Source organism: Dendropsophus ebraccatus, chromosome 3 (genome assembly GCF_027789765.1).
Source record: "Dendropsophus ebraccatus isolate aDenEbr1 chromosome 3, aDenEbr1.pat, whole genome shotgun sequence".
Taxonomy (NCBI): domain Eukaryota; kingdom Metazoa; phylum Chordata; class Amphibia; order Anura; family Hylidae; genus Dendropsophus; species Dendropsophus ebraccatus.
In genome coordinates this window covers 171,521,454-171,540,918 of record NC_091456.1, presented here as the reverse complement: position 1 = coordinate 171,540,918, position 19,465 = coordinate 171,521,454, and the positions used below count along the sequence as shown (strand labels likewise).

General features: G+C 44.6%; 1 protein-coding gene across 5 annotated transcripts in view; it reads right to left on the bottom strand.

Moving 5' to 3' along the window:
• Window positions 1-19,465, bottom strand: part of PDZD2 (PDZ domain containing 2) — a 214,013-nt gene that overhangs the window by 121,398 nt on the left and 73,150 nt on the right. The window contains exon 1 of one of the 5 annotated variants that reach the window (XM_069963143.1): window positions 15,887-15,930. The exons of the other annotated variants lie outside the window; for them this stretch is intronic. The gene's annotated coding sequence lies outside the window, so the exon portion shown is untranslated. Of the gene's footprint in view, window positions 1-15,886; window positions 15,931-19,465 lie in introns of those variants that run through there. 5 annotated transcript variants of the gene reach the window in all.

The following is a 19,465-nucleotide window of genomic DNA, read 5'->3' as shown; positions in this document are numbered from 1 at the left end:
GGTTAACTAGGCCACCAGGGACATGCCTGATGGGGGTTTACTAGGCCACCAGGGACATGCCTGATGGGGGTTTACTAGGCCACCAGGGACATGACTTGGGGGTTAACTAGACTACAAGGGGCATCACTGGGGGGGGTTAGCTACAATAGCAGGGGCATCACTGGGGGTTAACTACAATAGCAGGGGAACTAGGGGAACAATACTTTGCCTTGCCCTGGGTGCTGCAAACCCACGCTACTAACTGCCGCACACGGTATGCGGCCCTCGAATGATTTTATTAATGCCCGACCGGCCCTCGACATGGAAAAGGTTCCCCACCCCTGCCTTAGTATATCACAGGTGATAGAACTATAGTCAGTGCATCAGGTATTACCACAACTGGTATTTGTATGGGATATCCTCAATACATGACCTGTGGGTGGGTCGTGAGGACTGGAGTTGAGTAACACTGCTTCAGGCAGATGGCAATAGTTCTGTGATTTTTCTTTTAGATGATTTGTTATAGATACTGATAGAACTGTATTATTCCTATAAACAGAATCACCTTTAATCTGTTGCCTGTTCAAACATAAGCCAAAAGCCTTTACTGCCAGACGTAAAACTGTTCAAAGGAATATATAACCAAAACCATAAAAAGCTTTTAATACATAAAAGTTTTCTCTTTGTCTCTGCTGGTTTGATGCCATAAACAACCTCCAAGTGCCGAGTAGATGTTTTGCAGCCTCTGTGAATTATTAATATCTACATAACAATATTAACATGGAAAAAATGTGCTTATATTAGTAAGCAATGGCGTAAGACTGGGTGGTGGGAGTCATGTGCCCTAGGTGTAAGGATATTAATTACAGCAGATGTGCAAAGTGCCGGGGGCACCAACAGGGCTCTTTGCCACAATGACTGGGTGCTGGGGGGACCCAACAAAGCTCTGTGCCACAATTAATGGGGGCTGGGGAGGCACAACACGGCACTGTGCAACAATGACTGGGTCCTGGGAGGCACAACAAGCCCCTAAGCCATGATGACTGGGTGCTGGGGGGGGGCACCAACAAGCCCCTAAGCCATGATGACTGGGTGCTGGGGGGAGGGGGCACCAACAAGCCCCTAAGCCATGATGACTGGGTGCTGGGGGGAGGGGGCACCAACAAGCCCCTAAGCCATGATGACTGGGTGCTGGGGGGGGGGGGGGGGGCACCAACAAGCCCCTAAGCCATGATGACTGGGTGCTGGGGGGGGGGGGGGGGCACCAACAAGCCCCTAAGCCATGATGACTGGGTGCTGGGGGGGGGGGGGCACCAACAAGCCCCTAAGCCATGATGACTGGGTGCTGGGGGGAGGGGGCACCAACAAGCCCCTAAGCCATGATGACTGGGTGCTGGGGGGGGGGGCACCAACAAGCCCCTAAGCCATGATGACTGGGTGCTGGGGGGGGGGCACCAACAAGCCCCTAAGCCATGATGACTGGGTGCTGGAGGGGGGCACCAACAAGCCCCTAAGCCATGATGACTGGGTGCTGGGGGGGGGGCACCAACAAGCCCCTAAGCCATGATGACTGGGTGCTGGAGGGGGGCACCAACAAGCCCCTAAGCCATGATGACTGGGTGCTGGGTGCTGGGGGGGGCACCAACAAGCCCCTAAGCAATGATGACTGGATGCTGGGGGGCACCAACAAGCCACTAAGCCATGATGACTGGGTGCTGGGGGGGACACACACCAACAAGCCACTAAAGTGGGGGAAGGGGGCCAGACCGGGTATTTAACCACATTACAAAGTTATATAACTTTGTAATGTGTGTTAAATAAGCCAAAAATATTTTTTGTGGGAGTTGTCCTTTAATAGAAATCAGTTACTGCAGTGGGTTTCACTGCGAAAACTTGCATCAGATACGGTTCGTGTGACTCCACTCTAAAGGGGTTATCTGAAGTTTGAAAACTACCCGTGTGTGTCTGACTGCTCAGAAGGTGCTGCCATCATAATTCTAGTAGTTATTTTTCCATTATCTTGTCCAGTTCTGTGCAGCACAGTTGCTTACATGTTGCCAGGGCATACTCTGATTAAAGGGGTATTCCCCCCAAGAGCTAAAAAAATGTAATGTTCCCAAACCTAGCTGGCCTTATTCACCATGTCCCCCTGAGTATTTTGAGATGCCCCCCATCTTTCTAGCTGCTGCCGTTCCTGAGTTACAAGTTTTTCTAAAAGCCGATCTATATCCAAGATAGGAAACTACATTTCCCATCATGCAATGCTTCTGCCTGATGATGGTGAAGTAGCAGAGCTGAGACAATTAAGGAGATGATGACAGTGTAGCAGAGCTGAGATGGCGGTGTCGGTGTAGCAAAGCTGAGTTGGAATTGCCGGTGTAGCAGAGCCGAGTTGGAATTGCCGGTGTAGCAGAGCCGAGTCGGAATTGCCGGTGTAGCAGAGCCGAGTCGGAATTGCCGGTGTAGCAGAGCCAAGTCGGAATTGCCGGTGTAGCAGAGCCAAGTCGGAATTGCCGGTGTAGCAGAGCCGAGTCGGAATTGCCGGTGTAGCAGAGCCGAGTCGGAATTGGCGGTGTAGCAGAGCCGAGTCGGAATTGGCGGTGTAGCAGAGTCGAGTCGGAATTGGCGGTGTAGCAGAGCCGAGTCGGAATTGGCGGTGTAGCAGAGCCGAGTCGGAATTGGCGGTGTAGCAGAGCCGAGTCGGAATTGGCGGTGTAGCAGAGCCGAGCCGGAATTGGCGGTGTAGCAGAGCCGAGTTGGCAGTGACGCGGCGATTGCGAAGGGTGGAGCTTGTCGCGGGCGATTGCGGGGGGCGGAGCTTGTCGCGGGCGATTGCGGGGGCGGAGCTTGCTGCGGGCGCTTGCGGGGGGCGGAGCTTGCCGCGGGCGCTTGCGGGGGGCGGAGCTTGCCGCGGGTGCTTGCGGGGGGCGGAGCTTGCCGCGGGCAATTGCGGGGGGGGGGCAGAGCTTGCCGCGGGTGAGTGCGGAGGCTATGTTGCTATGTTGCTATGTGCTGCGGGTGAGTGCTGCCGGGAGGCTCTGGACACAGGGGGTGAGCTCTGGGCTGGGGGTGAGCGGGTGGCTGCTGTCACAGCTGCGCTGATCACTATCTCCCTCTGTAACAGCAGCCACCCCATCAGTGTTCTCAGTCACTTCACTGTGCTGGGACTGAGGACATGTGATGCCGTCTCGGAGGATGGGGGCCAGGAGCAGGGAGCGTGTCGGGTTGGACTGAGGTCTGATGATTCTATGCAATCCGTGGGGGTGAATGCAGCTGGATAACAGCAAAACTGTGCAGAATCCATAATAACTTTATATTGGAAAGATGGAAAGCTATGGGTGGGCAGCGTATTAATGCAAAAATAATTTTGGGGGGAATACCCCTTTAAGATACTGAAGCCAGTGGGCCCCAGTTCAAACATCTAAACACCCCTTAACTATAGTGCTTCAATTACAGTACTGGCCTCTATATATGGTGAAAAGAGACTTTATGGGCCGCACAGGCTCCTGGGTACAACCACAACCTCTACACCTGGGTCCCTCCTCTTGTGCAAGGAAACATGGTAGAGACGCTAAAGTCTGAAATCAGATACCCCCCATTATTTACTAGGAGAAGAACCCTTTTGAATTGACCTGCAATACCAGACACAGCCTGTGGACAATAATGGAGTTGCTAGAAGGAAAATAAAAGCAAATGTGTTTTCTACATCTACATTTCTTTCCTACAACCCCTTAGATGGGATTCGATGTAAGAGGTGGTTATTGTAAATTCTTGATGACACAGCTATCGAATGGCTGGAGCTGCAGATTCTTCAGCTGTAACAAATTACATAAGAACCTGCCAGGAAAGTGACTGCTCTGTCAATAATTAAGCAAAATCCAGAAGAAAAAGATCCCGCTATCACAATAACACATAGAAGGATATGAAGCCCAGCTGTCAGATCATATATGGGCAGCACAGTGGTTAGCGTGGTTTCCCTGCAGTACTGGGTGTGAATCCAACCAAGGACAACATCCTTCTGGTTCTTCAGTTTTCTCCCACACTCTGAATACACACTGGTATATGTTCATGCGGGACAGAAATCTTGCAGATTTGTTGAGAATTTTCTCAAATAAAATAGTGATCCTGAATTAGAAGAAGCACAGCTATGTCCTTGCAAAAACAGCGCCACCCCTGTCCTCAGGTTGTATGTGGTATTACAATTCGGCTCCATTTACTTCATTGCAACTGAGGTGCAATACCACACCCAACTAGGTGGACAAGAGTGGTGCTGTTTCAAGAAGAAAGTGGCCATTTCTAAGCCTGGGCAACTACTTTAACTTTTAATAAAGAAATGAAACTCTGCAACAAATCTGTAGTTCAGTCCTGTGTGAACATACCCATAGCTTTAGGTGTGTGAGTGTGTGTGATCCCCAATGGAAATGTTACCACATGACATTTGCCTAAATGACCACCATTTAAGTCTCCGACGAATATTTTTTTTTTCTTTCAAATCAAATGGTTTCATAAAGTTATATAGATTTGTAATTTACTTCTATTTAAAAATCTCCCTTCTTCTAGTACTTATCAGCTGCTGTATGCTCTGGATGAAGCGGCATATTCTTTCCAGTCTGACACAGTGCTCTCTGCTGCCACCTCTGTCTATGTCAGGAACTGTCCAGAGCAGTAGCAAATTCCCATAGAAAATCTCTCCTGCTCTGGGCAGTTCCTGACATGGACAGAGGTGGCAGCAGAGAGCAGAGTCAGACTGGTGATAATACACCTGCAGGGCATGCAGCAGCTGATAAGTACTGGAAGACTTAAGATTTTTTAATTAGAAGTAATTTAGATATTTGTATAACTTTCTGATGCCACTGGTGCAACACACACGATGAAGTGCCCCTTTAAGAGGGAAAGGTACAGGAACAACAAAGATGGTATTGTGAGGGAGTCCTGGAGAAGACTATCATTAACAACCATCTAGTAGGATATGAATGGCTAAGCTTATAACACCTTGATGAAAAAGATTAACTTCCCTTTGCAGGTGTCTTATATTAGCCATTATATAAAATGCACCTCATTGTAGGACACGTGCCCTTTAAGTAGTATTGAGGAGTAAACCAGGTCCATAAACCTTTAAATATCCCATTATATTATCATTCTTTTGCCTTCTTAGAAAACTTGCTGAAGAGTATATGGCTGCGTGAATGTTACGTGCCATGAAATTATAGGAATTCCCATTATTCTCTTTGGTAGGGGTGCAGACTTATTTACAGCCTTTTGGCAGCCGCCTCTAAGCATTTCAGACATTTCCTAAATATTATTCCCATTGCCTAATGTGTGTTGTGACAGCACAACAATCCAGCGAGCGCTCGCCTTTGGCACCACCTGAAGAAATCTGTCCATTGTTGGATGGAAAACTATTAGGAAAGTGATCCTGGTTATGACTAAATGCTGGGAGCTTAAAAGAGGCAAAAAGATAAAAGTTATATTTGTGGATAGTACTTAAAGGGGGGGTTCTCTGAGGAAAAAAAAAATCTTTCAAATCAACTGGTATTGAAAAGTTATATAGATTTATAACTTACTTCTACTTAAAATTCAGCTTTTATCAGCTGCTGTATGCCCTGCAGGAAGTGGTGTATTCTTTCCATTCTGACACAGTGCTCTCTGCTGCCCCCTCTGTCCATGTCAGGAACTGTCTAGAGCAGCAGCAAATACTCATAGAAAACCTCTCCTGCTCTGTACAGTTCCTGACATGAACAGAGGTGGCAGCAGGGAGCACCATGCCAGACTAGAAAGAATACATCACTTCCTGCAGGACATACAGCAGCTTATAAGTACTGGAAGGCTTGAGACTTTTCATAGAGGTACATTACAAATGTATATAGCTTTATGAAACCAGTTGATTTAAAACACTTTTTTTCCCCTCCAGAATACCCCTTTAATAGTGAACAGAGAACACCTTACTTGATAAGTATTCTGCCCATGTAACCTTGATCACTGTGCTGTGCTTTGGTACTCTAGAAAAATATGGTGGTCAAGGGTAAAAATGTATCTGTATTAATGGAGTTACAAAGACTATTACCTCCATATCGCATTCTGCTATGTAATTATGTAGATACAGATGCCACACTCCATCTATTTCTGTAAATGCTATAGTCACAGATAGTATTACATGTTCATTACAGACAGAAAAAAGGGGCACACAGAGTAACATAAATAACATAAAGCATATACTGCCTCCCTGTCTCTCTCTATAAATGATGTAGGCACATATAGTACTGCCTCCCTGTCTCTCTCTATAAATGATGTAGGCACATATAGTACTGCCTCCCTGTCTCTCTCTATAAATGATGTAAGCACAGATAGTACTGCCTCCCTGTCTCTCTCTATAAATGATGTAAGCACAGACAGTACTGTCTCCCTGTCTCTCTCTATAAATGATGTAAGCACAGATAGTACTGCCTCCCTGTCCCTCTATAAATGATGTAAGCACATATAGTACTGCCTCCCTGTCTCTCTCTATAAATGATGTAAGCACAGATAGTACTGCCTCCCTGTCTCTCTCTATAAATGATGTAAGCACAGACAGTACTGCCTCCCTGTCTCTCTCTATAAATGATGTAAGCACAGATAGTACTGCCTCCCTGTCCCTCTATAAATGATGTAAGCACAGACAGTACTGCCTCCCTGTCTCTCTCTATAAATGATGTAAGCACAGACAGTACTGCCTCCCTGTCTGTCTCTATAAATGATGTAAGCACAGATAGTACTGCCTCCCGGTCCCTCTCTATAAATTATGTAAGCACAGATAGTACTGCATCCCTGTATCTCTCTATAAATGATGTAGGCACAGATGGTACTGCCTCCCTGTCTCTCTCTATACATGATGTAAGCACAGATAGCATTGCATCTCTTTATAAACTATGTAGGCACAGATAGTACTGCCTCCCTGTCTCTCTCTATAAATGGTGTAGGCACAGACAGTACTGCCTCGCTTTCTCTCTTCATAAATGATGTAAGCACAGATAGTACTGACTCCCTGTCTCACTCTATACATGATGTAAGCACAGATAGTACTGACTCCCTGTCTCTCTCTATACATGATGTAAGCACTGATAGTATTGCCTCTCTCTCTCTCTAAATGATGTAGGCACAGATAGTACTGCCTCCCTATCTCTCCCTATAAATGATGTACATGCTATAGGCAGCGATAGCTCTGCTTTTCTCATCTTGGTTTTGTCATGTCTGTGCATCTTGTTTTTAGAATTGTTAGAACTGTCTTCCTAATAAAAAGCGAACTGTGTTTTTCTCTGTTGTGGTTTTGCCCATTTGCTAGAGAGTCTTTCTCCAGCCAACCAGCAGCTTTCACATGGCCAAAATGTGTGCACATTGTAGCATCCATACAATGGCCGACCACTGTTCAAGTGAACCAATCTGATCACCATCAGAACCTAAAGTGGTCTAATACAGGAATGGGTTCTTCTGTGCATGTTATTAGTATTACCCATGCAACTGGTTGGTAGCCATTGCTCTCCATTATCTTTCATCCTTCACCTGGATGAACATCAGAAAGAAACCTTTGCATGACGCAAAGATCGCCATATGTTCTCCCTACAAAGTACTGAAAGCTACAAACTCCACGTTATACAGGTAAAGTCCAGATAAGCCCTGTACAAGCAGGCAACATCAATATTTTCCCCAGCAGTTCATTGCCTAGCTACTGCATGCACGGCCTCACTCGGCTCTTGTTACCACACGCGTTTCATTGGAGTCCGGAACAGAAGATTAGATTATATAAAACCCAAGTTACTTAGGAGACATTCAGATGAAGTTATAATGTGACATTGAGATGAATGCAGTACAGATGGTTTATTGCACAAGACTCACAAGTCTGCAGTGTAAACAAATGGCAATCCATGCTGAACATCACAGAGGCCTGTAGGAATCCTTATGCCAGCTGGAGGTCTCCCCAAGGAGAAAAGGTACCCCAATTACCTCAAAGACCTTCCACCCAGCCAACCAGCGCCAGTTCTGTGCCGCTGAGGGGCAAGAACACAGAAACAGCTGTCCAAAGATAAAGTAGCTCTGTCTTTTAGAGAAGATTCTGGCTTTGCTTATATCTCAAAGTCTTTTTCAGGCCCATTATTTTTTAAAAGGGTATTCTAACTTACAAAGTGTCCATCACCCTGATATTTCTTTAAAAAGCATGTTAGCAGTTAGTTTTTTTTTCTTGCAGAAATCAATAAAACAGGCAATTTTAAGAAATTTTAAAGAGGATGTACCATCAGGTCCATCCTCTTTAATATGACCCAGGGATAGAATAGCGCCGTCACGGGGAAGCCAGTGCCGCTGTCCATTTGAACCACGGCCCGATTTCCGTGTATGGCGCCGTTCTATCAACGGGTCCACGGCCGGAGCTGAAGCACAGGAAGCGGGCTGGCCTGCCCCCAGTGGGAGGTATTCCCCGCCTCTGTATGACGCGGCTCCATTGATTCTAATGAAGGGGGGGGAATTCCCTCCCACTGGGGGCGGGCCGGCCCGGACTCGTTAATGGAACGGCGACGTACACGGGAATTGGGCCGCGGTTCAAAAAAAGGACTGCGGCACCGGCTTCCCCGTGACGGTGCCGTTTTATCCCTGCGTCAGTCTTTAAGAAGACTTTCCCCAGGTCCTCCCCCCCCCTCCCTCCTCTCTCTCATTTACTGCTCATTATAGGGAAATCTCGACTCTTTTACATCAGTCGAGCCCTGTGTAACCTATGGAGAGGGGAGGGGAGAGGAGGGAGATTAGTCAGCAGCATAGAGCAGAGAACAAAGGCTTACACAGCGGGACCTGTGTGAAAGCCTTATTCAGAGGCCAGAGAGGACAGTGCTGACTGACAGAGGAGATAGCCAGGTGATGTAGCTGTAAATTAACTCTTTGTTGTCCTGTTTAAGTGCCTCATCTCCCTCCACCCCTCTCCATAAGAGAACCATGGAGAGAGGCGGGAGAGCTTTAAACTGCTTTTTAATGAGAAAAATGCATTTTTCGGCTAATAAACCCAAATACAGTCAGACCCACACAATCTCTCCCCTCAAAGTTCAGCCTTCAGTGTAATCTAAACTTATAAATAACCCTAACCTATCAGGTTGGAGTGTAGGAAGTGGCATTGAACGAACTTTTAAGTCCATATTCATCCTGTGCATGGAGTTTGTATACTTGTGTGGGTTTTCTCAAGGTTCTTGGTTTCTTCCTACTAGTGTTGAATGAACTTGCTGAACACAGCTGCTTGGCATTTGACTTCCGGTGGCTGAAGAAGTTGGATTCCACCCTACGGAGCCCTGAAAAACATGGATGTTTCCTAGCAGCCGTAGGACTGCATCCAACTTTTTCAGGTAATGGGAGTCAAACGCTGATAATTTGAGAGTTTGCCAACCCGAACTTACAGTAAGTTCGCTAAACTCTAGTCATTTATCTTGCCCGTCATCTCCATACACCGGAACATTCACTGGTTCTCTATGGAGAGGAGTAAGTTGCAGCCAGACTGCCTTGGCTGTGGCTCAACTCTCTCCGATTAAAAAAGGGGTCAGGCACTAATTTTTTATCCCGCACAACCACTACCTCCACCGACATTATTTGAGAGTGGATGGCTGGAAAGGCCCCACACACTTTAGATTGACGTCCGAACCCACCACAAGCTACAGGTACAACCGACTAGTATAAAGTGTATGGGGACCTTAAAAAAAAATAAAAAAAAAACACACATCTCCACAATTCCTATACTTTCATCCTGCATCCTACAGCACTGCATCTCCTGAGAATTCTGGTATTCCCTTCCCAAGCTTTGCTCTTCGTGTATCTAGGCGCTTACACCCGTCCTGTCCGGGTATTTAGGTATTTCACTTTTAAAGAAAATCCATAGAGAGACCAGGCCATGTGCTGCATGAGGTACGAGAAAGCCATTACATCAATAGCGGCATTCTGTAATGACACATGAGGGATTGGCCGGGACGGTAAAACAAACTTTCACTCAAGTACAATATGTTACTTTTTACGGAAATGCTTGTTATAACTGAAATAGTTTTTCAACCGCAGGTACATGGTGAGATTCCGGCCCTGAAAACCTCCTGCCCAATGCCATTCTCCAGAGACACAAGGAAGACAAATGGAGAACAATACACTCAATTGTCAATTGAAAGCACTGTAAATCCATAACTTGTAAGACCACCAAGTACGGCCAATATATCACATCGATATTCTGTAAAATTCTAATAATCCAGCACACCAGAAGAAAAAAAGTTATATTGCTTGGCCATTGACTATCATGTAACTACGCAGGCCCCGCCAATCCCTGTTCTTTCTACTCCAGTAATGGTGTGAGATGTAACCGCTGTGGCAGGGACATGCCAACACCACTGAGGTCACCATGTCTGGCTGCAGCGGTCATATAATGTGTCAACAGGTCACTGCTGGGGCAGGAAGAACAGGGATCAATAGAGGCCAAAAGGAGACCTGGAAGCGTCAACATGGGAGCTGTAGGGGATTAAATTACAACTTTTTATTATTTCATACTATTTAAAAATGTTTGGGCAACTTTTTTTTTTATTGACTCCAGTGTTCTCTGCTTCTTCCTGGATTCTGTGATGTGACTCCTAAAGAGAATGTCCATGGAGCCAATCACTGGCCGTAGCGATGACCCGCCTCAGAAAGCGATTGGCTAAGGATTCTATTTCATGGAGCGATTTTTAACGACTAACGATAAACGATCGCAAACGAGATTGTTTATCGTTAACCTGAAAAACGATGGTCGTTAGTTACGATTGTTACTATGATCGTTATTGCGATCCTTGCTATGATTGTTTAATCCTTCTGATCCCAGCAAAACAATGGACAATGTGGAATTACAGCGAACGATTAGCGGAACAACGCCGGCCAGGGATTGGCTGAGTGGGCTGTCACTGACAAACAGTCATGGAAATAGCGGCCAGACAGCTGAGCAGAGGACCTGAAGACATGATGAGAATAGGCTACCCGGAGTACTCCTTTAAGCAGTAATATAACACTAAATAAAAAAGCTAAAATCCTTGAGAAAACCTTTGGATGTTACTCATTTTCCCCAAAACCAACAGATCTAAAGAATGATCTATTTTTCCAACTTCACATAGAAGGAATAAATTTTTTTAATTTAAAAATTTTGTAAAAATTATAATTTTTTACTGCTATGTTAACATGAACATTCATTACATGAGGATTACTATCGAGGGTCCTCATTACAGGCGCCTTTCATGTGGACAGAGAAAGAATTCGGGAAACTACAGTAAAACTGTTTGTTATTAATACGACCATGGGAAGCAAATTTAAACAGGGGGAGAGAAATCCCAGAGCCTTTTTCTATTGTGCTCAGGATGCAATGTGTTTGTTTAGAAAGCGTCCATGTGTGAATGGAGCAAGAAAACAGTTCTCTCCCAGATGCCGCCGCTGCTGCCTATAATGGTCTTGGGTAGAGATCTGTCAGTGAAGGAAATTACGACGTCACGCAAAACGACAAACAACAACAACTACGCTGGCTTTTACATCTGAGAAATATGCAAATGAGATGCAAATTTGACTAATAACAGCAATGCATCCTGGGGCGATAACCCGACACTTCTCTTGCATCTCAAAGCCTTGATACTTATTACTAAATCCATAAAAGGGGGGATGAACAAACTCCTGGAGATGGACTCTTGGCGCAGGTATTGTTCCTATTCACTGCCATAACACCTACGCACAAGTTAAAGGGTCCTCCATATTGATCAGCGGTTAGGTTATTGCTTTTCTTTTTGCCATGCTGAACCTCATGGATATTCATACTCCTTTTGATATTGTTATGTTAAGGCCTATCTCCTATGTCTGATGCAAGTCTTATTATATATACAGCCATAATCATAATTCCTCTTGTCCCGACTGTTCCATATGTGGCTTCTAGTGTTGTCTTCGAGTGCTTAATGGTGGTTCAGCCTGGGAGGCACTGATGACTGATGCTCCCTACTATTTGGGTGTAGGGAGAGAGCTATGAACCAAAGGGGCACTTTTTTTTCTGCCAGATCAACTGGTGTCAGAAAGTTATATAGATTTGTACTTTACTTCTATTTAAAAAGCACAAAACAAAGTAGAATTTCTGGGGGGCAGCTTCAGATATCTAGCACATTTTCTGGGTATTAAGATTAATATGCTGCTCAAGCAGTGGGGAAAAAGAAATAAAATACTCACCTAACCCTGGTTTTTCACAGCTCCCATTCACCTCCACCGGTGCCCTGATCTTCTCTGTTCTGCATGCGAACATAATGAGTGCTCAGGGGCAGGACCTGTCCCCCCAGCCAATCACAGGCTGCAGTGGTGTCTCATCTTGGCCGGTGATTGGCTGATGTAGCAGGTCCTGCCCCTGAGCACTCATCTTGTAAGCAGGAAGAAGAGAGAAGATCAGGGGAGCAGGGAGTATGTTGTTTTTCCTATTTTCATTATCTAGTTTAACTTTTTGTACCTCGGTGAGTATATCGGTGAGTGCTAATAAAAGAAACATCTGGATAATGTGACCCTGGACCCGAGGCCATGTTCTCAGCTCTTTGTCAAGTGTTTTCAATGTGAAATAGATGAAAGGTCTGAGTCCTCTGTGTGCGGTGTCAGCCCAGGCTTCCTGCCCAGCTAGTTAACACCCAGATCAGACAGCTTTTGGTATGTCCTGCTTGATATTCAGGATGCTGCTTGGATGTCGGAGAACGTGAAAGAGAATCAGAAACATTAAATTCTCCGCTCTGGTAATTCAAGGAAAGTAAATGAGGGAAGAAACCTGGGGGGAAGGGCCCCTAAAAATTACCATGAAATGCTGTTACTTTACACTGGTGTTTTGTTCATGTTCATGTCTACCATATCTGGGGTGATTTGTATGTCGTTCTGTTATCACCAAGCTCCAGTTTTAGAGCTACATGATATATATTATGGAAGTGCATTGTTAGTGATCAACAGTATGGGAATGTTCACAGGCGGAATTCTGCGGAGAGTAAACATACCCTTATAGCAGCATCTGTATACCCATAACACTGGGCCCCATAGCAGTCACAGCAGCTTCTATGGGGCCCATCTCCACTCAGACATATAGGGCAGTAAACTGAATACAGGCCTAATACTATGAGGCCCTGTGATTACCCACGCTGTGCAATATACCTCCCCAGCAGTGTAGTGCATCACTCCTGGGCAGTGACATCACATTCACTGATATTATGATGTACTTTTACTACTATGCTGTGATATCCTAATTTACATGGCACACTTTTATTTGTGCTGTGACATCACTGTGAGTTCTGTTCCTATATTACAACATACATGTGTACACTATTCCTGAATTATGACATCACTGTGTGCAGTATTCTTGTATTGTGACATTACTCTGGTCATTTTTACTGTATTGTGTGTATTATCCCTATACTGTGACATCACTGTGCGTATTATCCCTGTACTGTGACATCACTGTGTATTATCCCTGTACTGTGACATCACTGTGTACTATCCTTGTACTGTGACATCAATGTGTGTATTATCCCTGTACTGTGACATCACTGTGTATTATCCCTATAACTGTGACATCACTGTGCGTATTATCCCTATACTGTGACATCACTGTGCGTATTATCCCTGTACTGTGACATCACTGTGCGTATTATCCCTGTACTGTGACATCACTGTGCGTATTATCCCTGTACTGTGACATCACTGTGCGTATTATCCCTGTACTGTGACATCACTGTGCGTATTATCCCTGTACTGTGACATCACTGTGCGTATTATCCCTGTACTGTGACATCACTGTGCGTATTATCCCTGTACTGTGACATCACTGTGCGTATTATCCCTGTACTGTGACATCACTGTGCGTATTATCCCTGTACTGTGACATCACTGTGCGTATTATCCCTGTACTGTGACATCACTGTGCGTATTATCCCTGTACTGTGACATCACTGTGCGTATTATCCCTGTACTGTGACATCACTGTGTGTATTATCCCTGTACTGTGACATCACTGTGTGTATTATCCCTGTACTGAGACATCACTGTGTATTATCCCTGTACTGTGACATCACTGTGTATTATCCCTGTACTGTGACATCACTGTGTGTATTATCCCTGTACTGTGACATTACTGCGTGCATTATCCCTGTACTGTGACATCACTGTGTGTATTATCCCTGTACTGTGACATCACTGTGTGTATTATCCCTGTACTGTGACATCACTGTGTATTATGCCTGTACTGTGACATCACTGTGTGTATTATCCCTGTACTGTGACATCACTGTGTGTATTATCCCTGTACTGTGACATCACTGTGTATTATGCCTGTACTGTGACATCACTGTGTATTATCCCTGTACTGTGACATCACTGAGAGTATTATCCCTGTACTGTGACATCACTGTGTATTATCCCTGTACTGTGACATCACTGAGATTATTATCCCTGCACTGTGACATCACTGTGTGCATTAGAAATACCAAAATAATCATAAGATTTTTATTTCGTGCAGCCAAAGGCATTTAGGATGGAGAAGGTTCCTATTCCTATGTTACTGTGGCACCACATTGTTTCTAGTTATGCCCCTTCCTAATAATAAAGCCTGCAGGGAAACAGCAGGAAACATTCTAAAGCACAGTGGTCCTTTACCATGGATGCAAAACTACAATTCGAAGACATGCTGGGAGTTGTAGTTTTGTGACAGCTGGAGAGACACATGCTGAAGGGTCCAGCTTATAAAGCCAAGAGACAGAAAGGTTCTACAGGGACAGATGGCTGATATCATAGTAACTACGTCCCAGTACATAACCACATGAATGTAGCATCATTTCCACCCAAGAAGGATAACCCCCATCATAATTTTGTACTTGTCTTGTGACAGGGCCAAACAAAGCCCTGTATAGTGAGCTATGAAATATTCATCTCTCCAAGATTCCAGCAAAAAGCTGTCCAGGCATCATGGGAGTTGTAGTTCTGCAACAGCCGGAGAGGACCAGGTTGGGGGGACACGGCTCTTACCCATAAAACCAAATGTGTCAACATGAATAAATGTACAGACGGAGCCAGAATCACATCAGGTATTAATACAAGCTTCCAGTGTGAAAGGAAACACATGTAGCAGAGCCGAGTTGGTAATCTGATATAACAATGTATACGCTATGTATGGTTTTTTCAAGGGAGCAGAGGTGAATTTACTATTTGACCCTAAACAGAACATGTAACCTGAATTAGGTTCTGCTCTGTGTTTTTTTTTTTACAGATTCCTTCACATTTGTTAGAAAATATACCTTGACATGCCGTGCTATCAAAGTGACTGACACCAAGATTGAAACTATAATTCCTTTAAATTAAAGGGATTATCCTAGATAAGAAATCAATAGCTGTTTTTTTTTTTGCATAAACAGTGCCACTCTGCACCTGAGGTTGTATGTGGTACTGCAGCTAAGTTCCACTGAACTAAAAATGAATCTGAGGACACGTGCGGTCTGTTCTTAGGAGACAGAAACTATGTTTTTCTAATCCTGGATAACCCCTTTAAGGGTTCTATTAGATACCCCCAATGATGAATAACAGGATTCACTAAACTGTTGCTTAAAAATCTACCAAAGGGCAGACAGGTGCTGGCTCTGCTTCGTGTATACTGATATGATTGGGAGCTGGGAGTTTGGGGAAGGGGTGTATAGTATAGTACCACGAACCATAGTACCAGTAGTGTTATTGCACTAATAGATCTATAAAGGGTAATGATGTATGGAGGATGCAAACAGAACTCATCTCTACTGTTCTCAAGTGGTTCAATAGTTGCAGTCCACTGCTATACGTCATTCATTTCCAGGCCGGACCCCGTTTTTTACTAGTCTGACCCCCCTGAATTTAGCAACGTAGAAACCCTTACCTCTGCTGTTGAATGCTCCGTCATAGGCTTCCCTCTTCTCTACTGCTCCAGGTTAATCCATGATAAGACAGTCCAGAAATCCCATGAAGCTTCTCATTATCCTAATCACCTGCTGGCACTACTAGTGTGCGAGGCGCCCCCAGCAGCACAGCGAGGAGCACGCTCACACACCACACAAGGGAGGGGGGGGGGGTCTCCACCTTGTATTAGCTGTGTCCATAGACTTCAGGGAGAGCACTGAGCAACAGTCTCCAAAACAGCTGAACTAGATGACTGGAGGGAAGCGGACTTGGCGTCCATCCCGCTCGTACCACAGATTACACAAACCCTGAGCTGAAACAATCGCCATGCTTCTGGACAGCCAAATTCTTTAATGGTGTATCATATAATAAATCAGACATGTATCAGTGGTGCACTGCAGTATATAGGGGGGTTTATACTGCTGCAGGAGAGCGAGCAAAGAATGGGAGGAATGTTTCATCTACACCATGTTACACTCTATTATTATTATTATTATTATTATTATTATTATAGAGATTTCTGGCGGGACCCTTTTATTTAGATTTTTTTTGCTCTTGTGGATTTCAGTGAACTGAGATTGCGCGCGCTTCTAACGCTGCGTTTACACGGAACAATTATCGGTCGAAATTTCGCAAATCGATAATCGCTCCATGTAAACGATCAAGCGATGAGTGAAAAATCGTTCATTTTGATCTTTTAACATGTTCTTAAATCATCGTTCGTTAAAAATTGGCAGAACGCTTTGTGTAAACAGTCTTTCAAAGATTCACCCTATATAAAAGATGGGCTTAAACGATCTTAAAAACGATCGCAATAACGATTTTTCTTACGATTTTTCTTACGAATTTTCTAACGATTTATTCGTCTAAACACTGATTGTTATGAAAACCAAATCGTTGCTACAAAATCATTAAACGATCGATTGGGCGAATTATCGCTTCGTGTAAACGTAGCATAAGGGTCCATTTACACAGAAAGATTATCTGACAGATTATCTGCCAAAGATTTGAAGCCAAAGCCAGGAATGAATTTGAAAAGATGAGAAATCTCAGGCTTTCCTTTATGACCTGATGTCTGTTTATAGTCTGTTCCTGGCTTTGGCTTTAAATCTTTGGCAGATAATCTGTCAGATAATCTTTCTGTGTAAATGGACGCGTTTACACAGACAGATTTATCTGACAGATTTTGGAAGCCAAAGCCAGGAATGGACTTGAAAAGAGGATAGATCCCAGTCTTTCCTTTATGACCTGATCCCTGTTTATAGTCTGTTCCTGGTTTGGGCTTCAAAGATCTGTCAGATAAATCTGTCTGTGTAAACGCACCATTAGTAAAGCCAGTCAACGATGCGCAGTTATGCTGCGTTTACACGGAACGATTATCGTTCGAGTTTTCGCAATAACGATCGCATTTGAGCGATAATCGTTCCGTGTAAACACAGCAAAGGATCAAGCGGTTAGCGAAAAAACTTTCATTTTGATCCTTCAACATGTTCACAAATCGTCGTCCATTGTTCGCTAAAAATTCGCAGATCGCTTCGTGTAAACAGTCTTTCAAAGATTCACCCTATGTAAAAGATGGGCTAAAGCGATCTTAAAATCGATCGCATTAACGATTTTTCTTACAAATTTTCTTACGATTTTTCTAACGATTTATTCAAAATCGTTAAACGGTAGATTGGGTGAATTATAGGTCCGTGTAAATGCAGCATAATATAGATTTGTTATCTACTTCTATTTAAAAACGTTGTCTTCCCATACTTATCAGCTGCCGTATGTCCTGCAGGAAGTGGTGTATTCTTTTCAGTCTGACACAGTACTCTCTGCGGACATCTCTGTCCATGTCAGGAACTGTCCAAAGCAGTAGAGGTTTTCTATGGGGATTTGTTGCTGCTCTGGACAGTTCCTGACGTGGACAGAGGTGGCAGCAGAGAGCACTGTGTCAGACTGGAAACAATATACCACTTCCTGCAGGACATACAGCAGCTGAAAAGTACTTGAGGAATAGAGTGAATCAAGTGGAAGAAAATTACAAACCTACACAAAACTTTCTGAAACCAGTTGATTTGAAAGAAAAACATTTTCGCCAGATAACCCCTTCAGCATCAGTTCACAACCCGCTGTGAGAATGCACAGGCCATAGGGCATAACTGTACCGCATATCGCTGCAGAACTTGCATTGTGAAATCCACTGTGAATGCAGTTTGTGTGAACACTCGCTTAGCTTGCTTTCTAAGGGTATATGCACACAGAGCAATTCTCGCGGAATTCCGCCCGAATTCCGCCATAAAAAGCGGGCGGAATCCGCGTAGAATTCCGCCCGTGTAAATGCAACATTGCTCTTTCCATAGAGAACAATGGGATTTCCGACTGCCCGTGCACACAGAGTAAATTTCCGTCCGGAATTCCGCGCGGATTCCGCGCAGAATCCGCATTCCGCCCGAATAATGTACATGTCAATTCTTTGGGCGGATTCCGCTAGAGGAATCTTATAGAAGTCAATGGGGTTTGAATTCTGCTGGTAATTCCGCTTGCATTCCGCTTGATTTCCGCGCGGATTCCGCTCGAATTCCGCTCAAATTCCGCTCGAATTCCGCCAGAGCAGAATAGGCGAGGAATTTCAAGCTGAAATCTTTCAGCTACAATTCCTCGAGAATTGCTCAGTGTGCAAGGGCCCTAACGGCATGTGCACACGGAGCAATTCTCGCGGAATTCCGCCCGAATTCCGCCATAAAAAGCGGGCGGAATCCGCGTGGAATTCCGCCCGTGTAAATGCAACATTGCCCTTTCCATAGAGAACAATGGGATTTCCGACTGCCCGTGCACACAGAGTAAATTTCCGTCCGGAATTCCGCGCAGAATCCGCATTCCGCCCGAAGAATGTACATGTCAATTCTTTGGGCGGATTCCGCTAGAGGAATCTTATAGAAGTCAATGGGGTTTGAATTCTGCTGGTAATTCCGCTTGCATTCCGCTTGATTTCCGCGCGGATTCCGCTCAAATTCCGCTCGAATTCCGCTCAAATTCCGCCAGAGCAGAATAGGCGAGGAATTTCAAGCAGAAGTCTTTCAGCTACAATTCCTCGAGAATTGCTCAGTGTGCAAGGGCCCTCAGAGGATAACAACAACGGACATTTATTTATACATCACGCGTATGTGATAGATTTGGTGATACATAGATGAATAAAACCTGTATACATAACAATCATTGCTGGAGCCTATACAATGATTTCAGGATAAATGAACGGAAGGTGATCAGAGGATTCTCTGAACACTTATTAAAAGTTCCTTTTGGAAAAGCATTAGACAAAATCCTTCTGCGTGTGTCCACGCTGGAAAATCTCTCCTGCAAAGTGAATACAACGTCCACACATATAAACAGGCGGGCGGCCATATGTGCACAGAGACGGAGCCGATATGCTTAGCTACGTTTCTGAATAACATCTATTAACCCCAGGAAAGCTGGTTCCAAGTTTTAAAACTTTTTTTTTAAAAGAATTACATGAATTAGATTTATATTAGTGATTAAACATATCATTTTTTTAAAATCCTTGTTGACTAAC